We start from the raw sequence: 19,180 nt of genomic DNA on the forward strand, positions 1-19,180 counted from the left end.
GCTTGAGAGTTGTATGAAAAATGTTCTACAGGTGGGATTGAGGTATCTGCTGTTTTGGCTTTGCCTGCACTACATTTACCTGTGTTAAATAAACAAAGAAAGTGCTCTAAGTATTGCTCCCAGATTGAATAATAAGTGGAACATTTCTTATTTTGTTAGCAGCTTATGTCCTTCCTTATTACGTTCCAGGCTGAGCCACCAAAGGGAGCATTTGAGGCACAAATGCTGAAGGGGATTCCCACTGCTGAACGCAACCAGCAAGCAGCTTGAAATGTGTTACTTCTATTCCTGGAAGACCATGATGATCAGAAAGACAAGCTCTGTGTCCTTTACTCCCTGCCCTCTCTTCTCTGCCCCCCAAACCTCCTTCATCCCCTTGAACAGTGTTCAGAAATTTCAAAACACATCTTTAATTGCAAACCAGTGACCAATAAAGCAAAATTTTTCTTCTACCTTTTGCTAACAAAATTAGCAGAGATCAGTTTTGGATAAACTCATTTTAGTTAGTGGTAAGATGAATACTATGATTTCTTGTACTTCTCTGTCTCTTTGTATTTAGATTCACTTTTAAAATCACCTCACCAAAGCTTCTAATCTTCGGAAAAATCTACCAAATGAGAATGTAAGAGAAGTAACATGTCTATCAAGATTCATTTACCCTTACAAAGCCCAACCTATGTTTCATAAAAAAGAAAGAACGTGCTTGTTCAGCACCCTGAAACTAACAACTGCTCACCACAGGCCACCGTGTGTCTTTTAAGTCATTCCCCATGAAAGCTTCCTCTGCCTTACCAGAGTGAAATCCCCTAGACAAAGCCAAGCTTTGTTAGTCCTAGCAAAAAGACATGAGTTCCTGTGCTAAGGACAATCGAATGTCCAGAAAATTTCAGTCAGGATCTTTTCCAGGCAGTGTGTGTCTCTCTCAAAGCAGCTATTTTTTTCCAGGGATACAAACACAAAGAACTCATTAGTGGGACAATTTTATACCCTCATACAGTAAGTCCACAGTGAGGCTTTTGCACATGTTGTCCTGAAAATCTCAGTCAAGAGAGGAAAAGGGTGATTGCTTAAGAGCAATAGTGTTGACGTGCCATTTGGAAAAAGAAATTTTTTAAAATTTTTTCAAAAGGAAGAAAAGAGCCATGAAACCAGAATCAGTCTTGTTGACACAATGGTATAAATACAAACAAATGCTACTAGAAAGTATGTTTGCTTTTATCTTCCATAAGGCTGATTCCGACTTCCAGGAAAAGTTTCTCTAACATCTAAGGTGCATTACCTGAATAAGCGGTTTCCTTTGTGGAAAATAGTGGAACAACATCTACAGCAACATCAGCAAGAAACTTAAATGCACATTCGAAGAACAAGCGAAATATTTAATTGTGAAATTCTTGAAGTGGCACTTTTGAGATGCAGATCAAACGCAGGATTGATATATGGGTAGATGTAGATCCCTCCATCTATTCATTCAATGAACAATGTGTGTATATCGCTTTTTGCTGCAATTGTTTCCTACCACCTTTTTATATGTCTATTAAGATTTTTAGCCCTAGCACAGCTGCTAATCACAACTGCCAGACAGAGTCTTTCAATCTACACCTGACACTTCCCAAGAAACTAATTGGAGCCACTGCAGAGATTGTAAAGTGCTCTCTTTGCAAAGCAACTGCATGACAGAGAGGTGATCTAATGCGGAATGAGCAGTGCTGTGCTTTGTTTCATAACAACTCACTCCTGCAATTATTGCCAGATGTTTGCAAATGTTCTCTAAGTCTCACATCTAGCGTTAACTGCCTCTTCCAGATTTTCTACAGCGTTCAAAGACTGAGGGTACTGTTTAGCTAGTGCTGGCAAGCAAGAAAAGGGGAAGTAAACAGCACTTTTCCTTTTGTTCTTTCTGCTAATAGTAACAGGGATTAAACCATTTGAGTGATAGGGAAGTCCATGCTGCTGCTGACACACATGGTAAGAATTTGATTTTCAGGTCTTTTATCTAAATGCTATACCTGAGCCTCGGTGATGTAAGCTGCACTTCTGCCTAGTCATGTAACTGAGAAGATTGACATTTTATAGTTGGTCTTATGTGATAATTTTCCAAAGAAAGAGCACGTACCTATTCAGATAATATTTATTAATACACAGATTAAGTGGCTCAGATAAAAGTCTGTTGACACTATTTGCTAATATACTCCTCTTTGCAGGCAGCAGAATGAAATGTGTTGACCACTTCATCCTGCTTTGGAACAGCTGCTGGAGGATTTACCTGCAATTACCTGCTGGAAATGAATTAAAAGATTAGTAGAAATAAGATGTCACTTTGGACTTACAGCTCCTGTTGCCAGGGAAACCTTAGAGTTAGCATCCTTATTAGGGCAAGAATTGCGGAACCTTTGTCAGCATCCGTGTTCAGCAGAGTGCAGACAGCTTATTTGTCAAGCCAGGGACAGTGGTTGCCCAGTGTGGTCTCCTGGTTGAATGAATAGCCCTTTCTGATGGTGCCTCATCCAGACACCAGCTTACAAAGATACGTAGCAGGGACTGTGTAACTGAATTACACAAATACACCACCAGTGTGATTAGATAGTTAAAAGGAAAAAGCAGATGGAGGAAGAGAGATTAATTATGTTCAGTGTGCGCTACCTCTAGTATCAAACAGAGCTATCGAGGCACCCAGTGCCTGCCAGCTACTCTTATAAGAACCCATTTCATACAAGAACAGTCATACATAGATGGCAGCCAAGTGAGACCTTGGCAATAAAACCTACAAAAGGACTTGAAGCAGTAGATCAAGGCCAAAGAAAATGATTAGTATTCTTACATGCTTTTGACTGGACCTCCAGAGAGGAAAAACAGGTGGTTATGCAGAAAGCAATGGAGCTGTAAAGGGAAAAAAATTGTAACATCCTGCTTACATGAAGAGGTGTCATGTTCTTATACCTCTTGTATCCTGAGGAAGTGACTCCTTTGCATTTCTGGAGTGTTGAGGGAACTAATTTCAGGAAACTTGACTCTCCCACTTTCCTCCCTATTGGGGAACCTCCACACTGGGGAACCCTCTTTGAAGATCTCAGTACCTGCAGCTTCTCTTAGGGTATAATGTTGGATCCAGCACTGCACTCCGGACACTGTAAGACATTGAGGAGGTCTCTTATTTGGATTATGGCAAAAGGACAGATTTCAGACAAGTTCAGAGGCTTCAGAAAACAAGTTAATGCTTTTTATTTGTGGAGGAGTTTGAAAGCTATCAGGAATCAGTCAGTGTAACTGAATTAATCGCAATCAGCATTTGGCTGGATTCAGTGAAATAGATGCTGTTGTGGCTTTGTATTTAGAGACAACTTCTGCCTCAACTCTGTTAGAGGTATGACTTAAAAATGCACCACTTAAAAATGCTGTCAATGAGCTACTATACCAGGCGCAAAAGATAATGGGCCATTTTAGTTTTCAGAGCTTCTGCTGATATAGTGCATTACTCATCATTTAAGCCAATACAAATACTGAATTTCAGATACATGTAAATGAGAGTGTAAGTCTATAAAATTATCTCATCTTTAAGTGATTGGATTACGTTGTCTCTGCCCTTTGAAAAGGAACCACCATCCTTAAGAGAAGAAATGCAGACACTGCATGATTAGTTCATGACCAGGAAAAAACACAAACCACTTCATTAGTTCTTTCTTCTTTAATGTTAGCTAAGTGCAGACTTTTTAAAGTAATCTGGGTTTAATATCTTAAATATGCACAGACATTCTTGCATTCTTCTATCCACAACTTCAGTACAAAAGAAACATTATAAATGCCAGGACTGTAGGAGTGTTGAAAGGAAAATTACTTTCAGAGCTCAGGAAATACTGCTTGTCTGTGTGCTTATGACATTTCTTAGAGATTTGCAAACTTTAGCACTGAAATTTAATGGGTGTTAATAGTTGATCTCAGGCTTTTTAGCTATAGTGACTTAAGTACTGCTTCTAGCAGCCTACCACAACTTTCTGCAGTAGACTACACCATGTTGCCTAAGGTGTGGCAAAAAGCAGGGTCAGTCCATTCCTTAGCCATCACAGGTCACAGCTACATGAGTCAATACTGAAAATTCTCCCACAATGTCCCCAGCTGTAATCAGTGTTCAGCACTTGCAGTTATGGGAGTGCTGTGTTTCTAAAGAGAAGTTAAATATTCAGCCTTTTGCTCAGGTGAAAAACTCCTTTCTGGTCTCATTAATTCTAAGCAAATTGTCATCTAATTGTTAAATATGATGAAAGCTCTTTCCTTTCTTGTCTTACAACTCTGCTTACTTCATGAAAATTTTCTTCTCACATCTTCACCCTCCACTCCCATCAGTTGGAGAGAAGAGACCATTCATTGGAAAATTGTGTGTGTGCACATATATATAATTATTTCTATAATTATTTCAGTCTCCAGTAGTGATCTGGCCAGTTTATAGCAGTTTAACAGCAGAAACTTTACTACATTTGATCACACCAGAATATTTCATGAAAGTAAGGAATCTAAATATTATGGTTTGTAATATATTACCCTATATTGTACTTATAGCTGTGTATCTCTTCTGTCTTAAGAATTAAAGGTTCGGCAGTAAAAAAATAAGCAAATCTTATTATGTATGGAAACACAGATGAAGGGTTGCTGTTCCAGATATAATAAGAGGATTCCCTTGTTCTTTTTTCCATCAGTTTTTATAATTCATTATAAATTCAGTCAGAAGACAGTCCGAGGCATAAAAGCTTCTCCTTAATGCAAATGAGTGAAAATACGAAGTTGTGTTCATACCTACTCATCATGCAACTCGAGTGCTACTCACATGCCAACAACCAAACGCTCCCACAGCTGTTCTCTCAGTCCACTTTCTGTTTATATCTCTTCCCTGATATTATGTTCTGAGAGATTTGCAATCACTTTTGCTCTGAGTGGTCTTCCTGCTGAGTTCCTGCCTATCACTCCACTCAGACTGATCAGCAAAGGGCCTCTCAGAACTGGAGAGTATATACAGCAGTCAAGCTCTGCTGCATACCTACTGCCTTGTGTAAGGACCCAAAGAGAACCTGCTCACTCGCCTTTCTCACAGGACAGGGCGAAAACAAAAGGAATCCAAGAAGAATCACGAGAGAAGATCCTTTGCTCCTCTGATGGTGCTGGAAATGCTGTCCAGAGGAGAAGAGGAAGGTAGGCCACTGCTTTTGAGGACATCATAGGCTGAGGCAGAGACCTGACTCCTGACTCCAGTGATCATTCCAGTAAGCAGAAGCAATACTAAAAGCAGGGGTCAACAGGGCCATACCAGCACTCCTGATTAAAAGAGAAAGGGAGGATCTGCGGCTGCATTTTTCTTTTCTGGAGAAGCCAAGTGCCCTTTTCATGGCAAATATTCACCACCAAAAAGCTAGGAAATAGCACAAATCTTAGTAGCGTGTGTAATGTGTGGATGGTGAGCATGAAAGCCATCAGCAGAAGACAAACACATACCATTTTTAACTCCAGACATCAAGAAAGTTCAGTACTACTTGCGTATCTATCTGCAGTGCCTCATGCTATTCAGAGCCACAATCCAAACTGGGACAGGGGCTTAAAGAAAAGGCCACCATGTTAGCCATGGTTTTCATGGTAGTTCCTGTAGTCTACAATAGGAACAAATTCTGCAATTTCTTCTCCTGTGGTAGCTTTAAACTCCAGGCTGCTGATATTAGCTGCTGATATTAGGGGAGTTTTCACTGTAAGAACAGTAGGAAAATGTGAAAGACATCTGCAAAACTAGGAAGAGGGAGAAGGGAGACTGCAGGAAGGCACAGAAGAGACTGGTGTGTCTAGTGAAGAAAATGCTTCAGTGTGTGCACCTTAGTGAAGAGTAATCAAAACAGGACTGTGATTCCACTGGAGTATTTTAGGAACAGGACATTTTATTTTCTAGATTAAGTTTATGGATTACCAGAACTCCTTAAAAAATAATGATCAGAGACAGGTGCTGTTTGAATTAAATCAACAACCATTGCAGACAGAAGAAGCAACCTTGAGGAAAAACACATTTGAAAATATTCCTTGCAAGCATTCATCAAGCTAGAATTCTGCAGTACTTTTCATGTTCCTTCTGTCCAAAGGATAGCTCCTGGTAATGTCTGTCCTGGTGATGAAGGTAGAAGTAAAATTTATGCTGTGCAACAGAAAGAAAAAAAGACATCTTCAGATTACTTTGAGATTTTGTAGCCTTGCACCAAAGGCAAAACAAAAACTAGAAGTGAAATACTAATTCCATTTAAGTCAATGGCAAAATTCCATTTAATTCAGTTGTTTTAGGATTTTTTACCAGAAGAGCATCAAGAGACTGAAGATACAGAATACAGGTATCAGTAGGCATCTCACCACAGCAGTCCTAAGTTTAATATATGGTCTGTAATATAGGTAGGTGATCCTGCTATGGTTGATCTAATTAGTTCAGGGCTAGTACACTGAATGCAAGTGTAAGCATAACCTGAGACACATACAGCAACAATTAATATGAATTAAATAAACTTTTCCGGGAAATGACATTTTGTTTGGTCAAAGACTACTCCAAAAAGAAAGCAAAGAGCTTTGGTGAAAAGTTCCACGTGTCCATGGAAAGACTCTTTCCTTAAAATCTGCTCTTTTTCTAATAGAGTCTGTCTTCCAAACAGTGGAATTTGAAGCTGAACATCTGTGAAATGAATATTTGCAGTACATGCTAATTCAGAATGTGCTGCAGGCAAAAAAGGTGCAGCAGCTGTGAGCACCACAGGTTCTGGTTGGGTGCCAGTACAAGGCAGTAAGTATGCAGCAGACCTTGACTGCTGTACACACTCTCCAGATCTGAGAGGCTCTCTGTAGAACAATCCTTACTGGAGTGATAGGCAGGAACACAGCAAGAGGGCTACTCAGAGCAAGAGTCATTGCAAGTTTCAGGGAATATATCAGGGGAGATATCCAATTAAAGAACTAGAACTAGAAAGCCTAAGAAAGTTTGTGATGATTAACCCAATGACTTGAAAGAGATACAGGAGAAGAATAAGACTGAGAAACAAACACAGAAGCCAAGAATAAGCTTTAACCACTATCAGGACTGATTTTCTACTCAGCAAAGAGGCTGCACCTGGAAAAGAAATTTGGCCTCAGGTACCCTGTGTGTGTGTGTGTGTGTGTGTGTGTGTGTGTGTATATGTTTGTGTGTGTATATATATAAATACAAAGGATAGGAAAAAATGCTGATAATATAGTTCCAGTGTTAGAAGTTCTCAATAATTATTAAACACTTGCTTATATTAAACCAGTAGCAACAGATCACATCGTATTTTGAAGATCCGTTGTGTTAGAAATCCTGTATAGGTTAGATGTAAGAGTATGTGTGACATACAATACTCATTAGCCTTCTCTGAAAAGATTACATGAGTTGAAAAGTAGACAAATGTCAGAGAAAAGGAAACGCTGTCTTCATTTCTGTATACATACAGCTAACTATACTTTGGAGTACAGTTGTAGAAGAACTGGGGAAAGGGAGGGCTGGGAAGAAAATAAAAGGAGAAGGGGACAGTGAGGAGGTACCTGCTGAAGAAGAATAGAGCCAGTCAGGGTCAACAATAAAGAAGGAGCAACCAAGAAGAGCGAGCAGGGAAGTAAGAACGGGTCTGACTTCATTAAATATAACTGAGACGGGAGTTGTTCTCACCACTGCAGCAGGAAGCAAGGTGGCACAGGTCACCCCTAGCCTGAAGATCTGGAAAGACTGCTGATCACATCCAGTGCAGCCATGAGCAGGGTGTCCTGCACAGCCATCTCAGCATACAATAAAAAGGGGCAAATATATCTCAGTCATGGCTATTAGTGCAGTCTGGGTCCTGGAATAAGCCCAGGGCAGACGGAGAAGGAAAGAGTGAAACAAGATACCACAGATTACAAATATTAATGAATTAAAACCATCCAAAAAAGGTGAGAATGAAGAGTAGGGCCCACGGCCTCTTTCTTGAGTCCAGTGAAACAACAACCACCTCCATCTTCGTCTGCTTTAAGTCTAGATAGGACTCTTTAACGTGTGACCTTAAGAAGTACACTCCAGTAGTTTTAAGTTCTCTTGGCCTTGTTCCTGATTCCTTGGAGATGGAGGTAGAATCCCGTGTGTTTCCAACCCCCTATGCTTCTGATGGCTCATCATCACATCTCTATTTGAGCATAAGGTAGTTGTGGAGAGATGTAAAAAATTACCTGAGAGCCTACCACATGATCATGAGGTTTGATCTCTTCCATTCTTGCTCCCAAAGCTGTGGCCTCATGTCCCATCTCAGTGTTACGTGTGGTAACCACCCACTCCTGCAGGAAGCAGATGTGCAGGAGCTCTCCTTTCTGCCATGATCCTGGAAAGATCCAGGCACCTCTGTACTGCAGTTCTACTGCTAATCGCCTTATATTTCAGTCTCCCCACTGACAGGGGCCACCCATCACCACTGTCTTTGAGAGGACTTAACTGCGGGGCTTAATGTGAGAATAAAGAGATACTGTAGTGGAATTGCTCAAAACAGTACTCTTTTCCAGGGCTAAAAAGCACCAAGTACAAACTAGGCATGCTGAGGATCTGACCCTTCAAGATGTAGGTACATATGCGTATTGTCCCTTTTTTTTATATTCTTTAGACCACATCCACCAAGTATTTCAGAGTGCTACTTTCTTACAATAAGTAGTGGTGGCACTAGACTACAGGGGTAGGGACAGGTGATTCTCTCCCTCTACTCCAGTCTTGTGAGACTTCATCTAGAGTACTGCATTCAGTCCCTAGCAGAGGAAGGATATGGATCTGTTAGAGTGAGTCCAGAGGAGGACTGGAGCACCTCCCATATGAGAACAGGCAGAGAGGCATGGGCTTGTCTAGCCTAGAGAAGAGAAGGCTCCAGGGAGCGTCATAGCAGCCTTCCAGTACTTAAAGGGGGTCTATAGGAAAGATGGGGAGGGACTTTTTATCAGAGAGTGCAGCGATAGAAGGGTAAGAGTTTTAAGATGTAAGAGGGGACATTTAGATTAGATATTAGGAAGAAATTTTTTACAGTGAGGGTAGTGAGGCACGGGAACATGTTGCTCAGAGAAGTTGTAGAAGCCCCATCCCTGGAGTTGTTCAAGGCCAGGCTGGATGAGGCTTTGAGCAACCCGATCTAGTGAAAGGTGCCTCTGCCTATGGCAGGGGGGTTGGAACTTGATGATCCTTAGGGTCCCTTCCAACCCAAACAATTCTATAAGACTGACAGAGAGAAGAAGGGAGAACACTTTTTCTTGACCAAGTTAAAAGCAGTCCTATGCAAACCTGAGTAAAACAGATGAATATTCATATGCTAGTTTGAATATGTGGTTTGTCAGCTATTTGCCTACATGTATTTATCACCCACAGAAGGCCTAAGGCAGCAGCAATAGACTTTCTTCCACCTGTTTTTGTAGAGATCTTACAGAAACTCTAAAGAAGTTAAATTACTGCCATTATGATGCTATGAATGACTGATAGAAGTATATTACTCTCCAAAGTGCTGATTGGCTTAATGTAAGCAAAAGTACAACTAGTGCATAACAGCTTGGGACTCATTCTGCTGGATCCTCAGTTACAGCCTTTAGGAGCAGAGGAAAGTTGTCTTGTGCTTGTTATGCAGTAATTGTCTTCTCTTTTCTTCTCTATTATGTGCCTCAAAGAGTGATATAAGCTGGGTCTTGGGGCTAACTGTTTTTCAAGATTCTTAATGGCATGTTACAAACTGAAGCAAAGCCTCTTGTTTACCTGAATTCCTAAGCATTGCATGTTTCCAATGGAACAGTTGGCTAAGAAACTACTGTTATAAATAAATGACTTTTAAAAATATCACTTTAAAGTTATAAATTATATCACTTTATAAATTAAATAACTTCAAAAAACATCAGTTCAAAGGTTTTGAATACTGCACTATTATATTAGACTTCATCAGCTAAGATGATGATTTGAATGGTGACTTTTTTTCCTTTCACCCTCTCAATCAAATGTTAATGTATGCTCATAATCAGTTTAAGTATTTAGAGTAAATCATTAGGTACTGTACACTTTAATGCATTTTTGGCCTGTTTTTCAATCTTGTAGTAAAATGAAACGGGGTTCACGTGCTGTTAGGGTTGGTTTGTTTTCTTTAATTGAAATAAAATCTTTTCGACTCCTGCCATTCCAATGTGCCAACTTTTAATCCAGGAGGATGGTGAAACATCTGCAAAAACCCAAATATTAGCCAGACTGATCCCCTCTGTACAAGACAAATAAGCATCCTGTAAACATAAACTCTCTTTGTTGATTTCCAGCTTCAGACTTTGCTCTTCTTTGCACTGGAAATAACTTTAAGAAAATTTCACTTATCTGTGCATAATCACAAGCTGTGCCCTGGGACCTGCAGGAGCAGAACTGTAAAGCACGGGAAAGAGAAAGTCCTATAGGTGAGGACAGACGATGAAGTGCCTTGCAGAGTTGAGGAGCAGTCTCTTCCAAGATCCTTGTTGACATCTTGTAGTTTGTGTCCCTTTCCTCCTCCCATTGGTCTCATGCAGAGCATCACAAGTGAAAATCATGCCCAGAAATCCTCTGTTATGCACCTGCTTTTCATTCTTATTTTTTCCTAAAGGTCAGCTGGAGATGAGGGTATTTTTCACTCATTCTTCCCTTCATTAAACTGCTCTCAATGCTTGTTTACACTTTTAAACCCACATTCTTGCCTATTCTCAGGCATTTCTCAGGTCATCTTTAAACTTTCTATAAATATTAATTTGTATAAACTCAGTTATGACTGTGCCTTCCTTTATGCGTAGAGAGAAGGCAGTTTCTACATCTAAGATGTGCCAAAAGATGCAAAGACTTGGATATAATTGCAGTATTGTCACTCTTAGTTCACATGACATTTAGAGTAATTAAGAAGCAGTAAAGTGTGGTGATGAAGGAGATGCAGACCTGGCAGTTTTCTCTAAGTGTATTCTTTTAATCAGCATGGCATACAGAAGTCAATTTAAGAAAGTACACTGGCTTCTCTCCTTCAAATAGATTTATACAGCTCTTCATTTCCTGAACTAAGAAGACAAACAGGATATTTTATTTTGTCTATTCCACACTCTTGTGACTGTTTTCAGTCACATCTCCAGTCCACTTATTCCGAGGCAGGCTTTTCCAGCCTGGCTTCCTCACACATTCAAGATTCATTATCTTGTGCGGCTTGTTTGGAATACCTGGTCTTTTAATCATGTTTATTCTGATATGCTTAGTACCAGCTTCATGCTTTATCTTAGTCCTAATTAATCTTCCATAAACTTGGCATCGCTCCCACAGTAAAGAAACACATTGGCTTTATTATGTAAAACTATTACACTTGTACCTTGTCTTAATTTTTGTTGACTTCTGTATTTGGGAGCATAACAGAAAATTGTCTGGGCTACTGCTTGTAAAATCTTGGTGAGTGGGTGTTATTATCTTTATTATCAATATCTTCTCTATCTTCTATATCTTCTGCATCATCTATATCTGTAATATGAGTATTATTATAACCCAGTTAGGCATGAAACGTAGCACTGTGCTGCAAAGCAGCATGTCATTTTCACAGAAGTCTTTTTTTTCCAATAAAGGTCCTTAGGGAGTAATTCTAGTGTTCATTTTGCAAGACACACTCCCCCAAGGTCTGTTATTCAGCGTATAGAACCCATGGAACTCTGCCCACCATGAAATGCTGCAGCTTCAGAAACAGCCGCTGAGCTCTGCAACACGTTTCCGGGTCATCCTGCCCAGCATTTCCCCAGTCTCTCCCATTTTGGTTGAGAAGTATCAAATGGAGCATGCAGAATAGAGAAACTCTCTTTGCTGTGTGTCTGATCTCCAGATGGGATCTTCCAGCTTCCTGGAAGCACTTTCAGGAAGCAAGAGGTTGAAAGAAGTGGGAAAACATCAGTATCAAGGCTTGGGGACAGGGTAGGATAGGATAGGATAGGATAGGATAGGATAGGATAGGATAGGATAGGATAGGATATTTCACTTTGAACGAACCTATAATAATCATGCAGTGCAATTGCATGACCACTTCAGGGCTCACCAAAAGATAAAACAAATTATTAAGAGCATTGTCCAGGTGCTTCTTACACATTGATAGCCTTGGGGCATTGATCACCTCTCTAGGAAGCCTGTTGCAGTGTTTGACCATCCTTTTGGTAAAGAAATTCTTCCCAATATCTGATCTTAATCTCCCCTGATGCAGCACTGAACATATCTCGCATGTCCTGTCACTGAATGCAAGGGAGAAGAGGTGAGAACTTCCCTCTCCACTTTGCCACCCCAAGAAGCTGTGAAGACCAATGAAGCCACCCCTCACCCTCCTTTTCTCTAAACTGGATGAACCCAAAGTCCTCAGCTGCTCCTCCTAGGACATTCCTTCCAGCCTTTTCACAAACTTTGTTCCTCTCCTCTGGATGCACTTGGATGAGGCACAGAGATAAAATGATTTTAGCAGCAGTGTTGTTTCTCCAATCTCCGACATTGTCCTTTGATCAGTGGTAGAAGAAAGCAGGTGTCCATATGCTTATTTGATGCTGGCTTCTTCCTGAAGCTTTGCTGCATACTTTGAAAAAAAATCTCATCTTGGCAACAAAGGCAGTGATGAAGATGTTGCAGCCTGCAGCAATCACATTTCCTGAGTCAACTTCTCTTTGGCTGCCACTAGATTTCCATGTAATGGAGTCTTCAGTCTCCATTTAACAGGTTTTGCTCTGAGATATTCACACAAAGTCTTACCTGTGCTTCTGTCCTACTGTACTGCTCCATGCAGGAGAAAGGAAACTGGAATACAGATATCATTTACCTCACCAAAAAAAAGTGTGCTTTTTTTTTTTTTTCCTCCTCCAGAGGATTTAGACATTGATTACCTGTGAGTAAGCAGCTAGGAAGCTAAGAGATCTGCTAATGGAATATCAATACTGCAAAGCTTGCAGGTTGAAAACTCAGGATATCCACTCAAAGGATCCTGTGGGAATATTCTACTTTCTTTTGAAACCTCATTATATTCTGGTTATCTGGAATTACTACTATTTTTAACTCCTGCACTATCCTTTACCGAGTGGCGGGCATTTCCTGTAAAATCTACCAGAAACAATGGAGACATTCTCTGATTGCCGATGGAGGTCTAGGGTGTTTTCCCTGTTTGGAAACTGCCCCTTAACACTGTTGGAATCAAGCTGTTTCGTGTTACTTCTGTTTCTACTCCTACAAAGCCATCTTGCCTACTAGCTTTGTGCTAGCACACAGGCTGGCAGAAGAAAGTGCAATAGGCTACAAATTGTGATAAGGCATGAGTCACATATTCCTTTTCTTTGTTACCTCTGCTGGCCTCCAGAAGATAAAGGGGAATGGGTAGGGCCTTCCACTTTGACATCACATCTAGCAACCTTCTGCCCTCTATAATACTAAGAGAGTTGGTGGTAGTTTGGGAAGCACTCTCTCAACTGGATGTGACCAACAGCAGCATCTAGTGGCTCAAGCATTCTTTCAAAGAAGGTCTTGGTCAAAGATTTTCAGACATGAGGAATTTGTTTGCACATTGAAATTAAGTATAATTTCTCCAAAGTCACAAACCTTGTGAAAGTACGCCATTTGGCAAATTTGGTGCACAGAGATTTTACAGCTGGGTGAGTAGATTGAATGCATCACTTCCCATGTGCAGACCTGATGTCCTCCATGGAATGACTGAACATGAAATTGGAAGAGAAAATCTGAATACTGAGAGAAGTGAAGAAGAAAAGAAGAAAGAAACTGAACAATATAGCAAAGAAACAGAGCACGTGGCAGCCATGCCTGAGGAACCAGAATGATGAGTAGCCTCTTTCAGTGCTGTCTGCCCATCAGCTGCAGGCCCTCCTGGGAACAGAGAAGCTACACAGAGGTCATTGGGTGTGTTTGCAGTTAATGAGCATCTCTATTTGGTGTGCAAACTCAGTAGATGTGCCCACAAACCAGTTACTTGCTTGAGCAGAAAATTTAATACCAAAACTAAATGCTGATTCCACAAAAGCCACTCAGCAAATTTCATCTGGTATTTTGGGAAGCAGCCTGAATAGCAGACTCTAATACCTTTTACCAAAGTAGACTTCCTGCTCCTGTCTCTCAACTGCTGCTAAATGAAGCAGTTGCAGATATTTACAGAGGATTTGCCCATTTCCCTGGACCTAAGAAATACTCTGGAGATACGTGTTAATTCTGTACCTAAAAATGGAAAAAGGGAGGGCCATATTTCTTCCTTCCTTATACTCCTTCCAGCTCCCTAGACAATATGTATGTTATGCACCTGTTTCTGGAGAACACTGCCGTTTTGGAGAGAAGGCAGTTTCTGCCTGATGTTTACATGTATCCCTGTTCAGGAGATAGCAAAATTAAGAAACAATGGGGGAAAAAAAGGCCAGCAGCTTGGGAGGTCTTGGTGCCTGCCACCGTTAGGTCTTCTACACCTTGGCCTTCCTGACCCCATCCCTACACAACCAGACAGCATCCCCATACTCTTCCCAGGTTCCCCGTCCTTGCTTGTACTGCCTGTGCAGTTCCTTCTTGCTCTTCAGTTTGACCAGCAGGTCTCAACTCGTCCGCACCTGATAAACCTATTTACCTGCGGCACACTCCCCTACCCTACTATCTAATTTCTGGCTCTACCCTATTAAGTCCTCACATATATTTAAAACATCCATGCTTATTTTCTATGCATAGCTGTTTCCAGTCAGCTATTGGTCGTAATCTCTGCTTCTTACTTGCTCATACTAGGCTTGCATACATGAATGTCTGTCTTGCTTGGATTTAATCTGCATTTTTTTACCCCAGTACAGAGCAGTTCAACCAGTTTGGCCCTCTGCATTGGAAGGGCAAAGCATTTGCTACTAGTGCCTTGCCTTACATTAAGTATCTGGGTGTAAGTGTAATTACTCTACATGGGATTTCTCACCTGGGAGTGAGTTACTGTGATAACAGAGTCTACGTAATTACCAGCGTGATACAGAACTTCATCTAAGCACCTGTCTTCAAACAGATTCGAGTCTCCTTTTATACTGTCAGTAAGCTGCCTGATGTTTGGGTTTGTTTAGTTTTTAAATTTGCCAAGTATCTGCCATGCCAAAATACTCTAGAGGTGCCTGACCCTGAACTGGTTCTGCCCTCCTCTGAACACCCAGTTTTCCCACCTGCCAGGTTGCCCCAGGGCAAGGAGCAAGGCTCCTTTCAACTGCTTCCCAGAACAGAGTGGCTCAAAATGACAAGGAACTCTGCAAAGGGAAGATTAGAACAATTTAAACTAATTCTATGTTTTAGACATAGCCACAGGACAAAACCAGAATTCAAACTGGTCACAGAAATTGCCTGTGTGGAGAGGAAAGAGTCTAAACGTAACTTTTGCAAAATTTTCCAGTTCAAAAAAACAAGAGAGCACAGCAGATGGGTTTTGCACAGAAGTCATCCCTCACAAAGTGCAGCAGTTCATGAACACTGGATTAAGAGGTACAAACCTGTATTGCATCAAGTTATCAGATTTGTCTCTCAGCGCTCGGCTCCTTGCCTTGGCCACAGCTTTTGAAGGCATTAGTCCCTTTGTCTGTTCTGTCTGTAACAACATTAAGGCTGAAATTACTTTCTTATAGGTTTAAAAATAATATCCCAGTGCCTGCTTCAAATCTGGCTGAAGTTAATAGGAACTGGCTTAAGTGAGTTTCTGTCAAGGTCTGCAGATTTCAAGAAGTTGTTCATAACTACCTGTGTTTATTACATGGTTGTCTGAGCTATAGCAGGTGAGTATCCCTTGACCAAGGTGGTTTTCTGAAACAGCAGCTGCCACCACCACTGCTCCCCAGGCAGGGAAGTGGTGCACAGAAACCACTGCTGCAGTAACAGCTGAAGTTTTGACGTGTCCACGCAGCTCATCTCCTCCAGCACGAGGGTTGAACTCCACAATCACAGGACGTTACAGGGCAGACCTTGGCCCTATCCCCCTTTTTCCTGTCAACCATTAGAGAGTGTTGGTGAGTGGCTGGGTGGCATCAGCCTGCCCTGAGATGTAGGTTAACCTGGGAGGTTTCTTGCTCCACTCCAGCTGGTGATTGGATCTGTGCACTCCCACAGTCTCATTGTCAGCACTGCAACAGGTGTCTCAAACAGTATCCCACACACCTTCAGCCTTCTCCTCAGCCAATGGGATTGAGATGAACACTTTCTAGGAGCAGAAGTGCTATGATCTGGTGCCTTCTGAGAAGTTATTGCTTTGCTAGAGGATCCCAGCGGAGAATCAGCTCTTTTTTGGGCTGATTGCCAGACGTACATGTAGCACTGATAATGTTTCTGCCCTTGGGAAATTCACTGTCAAGAATTTAAGCCAGGGCTACTTATTATGTTTTCATTATTTTCTACTGGGTAATATTATGATTACGATTTTATGATTAGGAGGGGAGCACGGTGTTTTCTGCTTTGCCAAGCTAGTCCTTCTCCTCCCACTACCTTCAGAGGGGGGAAATACAGCCTATAATTGGAACATGAGGAAAATAACCAAGAAGGCAAATCATTTGAGGTAGTATGGAGAGATCTGGAAATTAACTATGCTCTGAATAGTGTACATTAGTAAAAAAAATCTAGAAGGTAGCAGAGCCAAAGCTCATAATATTTTATCGCAGTTCTCTGACAAAACTCCATGCTTTCTGGAGCTTGTCCAGTTTGCAAAGAGATGAAGGAGCGTGTGAGAACTGTGACAAGTGCTTTTGCATAGCTTAGTGTTCGTATTGGTCTCTGTTCGTCTCTACTCACTGTTAGTCTAGGAAGCACCTTAATATGTGAAGTCCTGCCCACAAATTTCTAACTTGGAAACTCCACACATACGCTTTCTAACATTGCACTTGTAATGTTTTTCAGCCAGCCCTTCTCCCAAGCCTGGAGGTTACTGACAACAACTTTGCTTCAAAACTTCTTAATACCTACACCTCTCTCCAGTTCTTAAGTTTCTGATGTGCTGAAGTGATTTTTGTGCTGTTCCTTTTGGAAATGTGAGGTAAGGGAAAAATACCTTGTACATTAAAGCTACAGTTGACCCTTTGAGGTTCACTCTGCCATATTCTTCTTCAAAGAGGTGCTCTGTTAGTGTAAGCATGCTCAGGAGAAGGAAGGGAGCAGCAGGTTAAACCATGAAGCCTCATGTTTGGTAGGAGAGAATTGTTCCTGTCAGAATGTGAAACAATTCTTGTATCCCTGCCAAACAATTGCTTGATGTGTGCTCCTTAATAGCTCATTATGAACCACAAACAAGCTTTTAAAGTAAGGATAAAGACACACATGCCTATAATGTTCATAGACCGAACATCCAGAGAACCGAACAAGGAGCCAAAGAATAGCTGAGCTAATGGGGGATGCAGTGAGCTCTTCAGCACTTTGCTCATTAAAACAATGAGTGTCTGAATTACAGCAGCTCTACTTTTTGGGATATTTAAACACTCAAATTCTTCCTAAGAGGCATTCCTTCAATCAATACATCAAAAGGAAAATAGAACTCTGATCCTGAAAAGAGATGCACATATGTATTTACCTCTCTCCATGAATTCCGTGAAGATTTCTCCAGGAAAAGGACTCAGCCAGGCAATTTGTTTGGGACCACGAAAGTCACGCATAACGTGGACTACAGATTTTGTGATACAGAGTGTTTGGCTTACAGCAGTATCTATTTTATACACTCAGCACTGATATCCTGCTCTAAAGCTGCTGAAATCTTGGTGTACCTCCTATTGACTTGGGTAGCCTTCAGCTTCTGTCTTCACTATTTTTTCTTAAATCTCTTTTTAAATATTTTTAAAATAAGACTGGTTATTCCTGTAACAAAGCAGCTTTTAAAAATAAATTAGTGGATACCTGAAGCACTTGCGTAATGCTTTCCATCCACATATGTCATATGACAACTTGAATACACATGGGTTTTATATCCACTTTTGACCACCAGGTCAATAGAAGAACACGATGTCCAGATGACTTGTCCAAGGTCAGAGCAAGTCAATAGCTTGGAAAGGAATTAAAGTCTCCTTAATTTCCCAGGTCTTATCCACAAGAGAATGTTTTCTGTTACTTGAAAGGAGCAACAAAAAAAGGTTTTATACATTTACGGTAAGGGAAAATACAAGTATCCCTGAGGATGTCAATAAATTATTAGTCCAAACTTCACAGAAGGTTTTTATGCTATTTGATTTGCAACACCTAGCAAAATTCAACAGTTACAGCATTAAATAATAGAGGAAAAATTAAAGCTGTAAGCAAAAGAGGAAAAAAAGTAGTTTTAAAACAAAATGTGGAAAGGAAGTGAGAGTCAGTGAGGCAGGAAGCTGCAGGCAGAAGTATTGCAAGGGACTGGAAGTATGAAGTCTCTTGCACCATGATAGTGAGTTTATATTAATCTAGTTATAGCAACAACAGTTACTCAAGTTAAAAGTATACAGTGCATACAGATACATTCAGAGGGAGAAAAATGTTAAAATAGAGCTTTAAGTTGAGCTTCAGATAGCCCTCTATTGCCTTTATTCACACAAATATTTGCAGTGCAGTTGTTGGTACTAACTGTGTGATTGAGAAGAGGAAGGTCTCTGGGGCCCAACTTGGCTAAATGCTAGAGAGCTGAAACATATTTTAAAATGTAATTTTTTCTAACAAGTATTTTCAAGGGCATTCGGTTTTGTTTCTTCTCTTATTTTAAAAAGTTCAGGCCTCAGCGAAAGCAGGAGTTTGATCAAGGAGAATAGGAACTGCTGGAAGAAAGAAACCTGTGGTGGTTGATACATGATCTGAGACCCAGAGTACTTTACCCTTCCTGAAACCAAGAACCCTGTTGTCCTACTCTTGCTTTTCCTCGTATACTGCATACAGGTCCATGTTCTTGTTCTCTATATTTTCCTATAGCATAAAATGCAGCATAATTGCAAGTGCTAATTACTTGTACAGCCACCAATACGGTATTCACATACAGGTGCAGCTGTTTAGAATACATCCCAGTATATATCCCATATATATATGTTTAGAATACATCCCAGAATACATCAGCTAAGTTTTATCAGGCACAGGACTCCAGCAAGAAACCTGTATGGAAAGAATTTGTTATGTGAACTCAAATTCAAAGGACAAAAAGTTCTTAGTGAAGCAATGAAA

At 40.7% G+C, this 19,180-nt stretch overlaps 1 long non-coding RNA gene across 2 annotated transcripts; it reads left to right on the forward strand.

Moving 5' to 3' along the window:
• Window positions 1–6,882: 6,882 nt before the first annotated feature.
• LOC128851367 (uncharacterized) lies at window positions 6,883–18,837 on the forward strand. Of its 2 annotated transcripts, XR_008448728.1 has the most exons (4): window positions 6,883–7,137; window positions 15,655–15,801; window positions 16,913–17,048; window positions 18,736–18,837. It is a non-coding gene; the product is annotated as an uncharacterized LOC128851367 (long non-coding RNA). The 2 variants fall into 2 exon arrangements; XR_008448729.1 differs by lacking the exon at window positions 15,655–15,801.
• Window positions 18,838–19,180: the final 343 nt, after the last annotated feature.

The sequence above is a fragment of the Cuculus canorus genome, chromosome 2 (genome assembly GCF_017976375.1).
Source record: "Cuculus canorus isolate bCucCan1 chromosome 2, bCucCan1.pri, whole genome shotgun sequence".
In the NCBI taxonomy this organism is placed as follows: domain Eukaryota; kingdom Metazoa; phylum Chordata; class Aves; order Cuculiformes; family Cuculidae; genus Cuculus; species Cuculus canorus.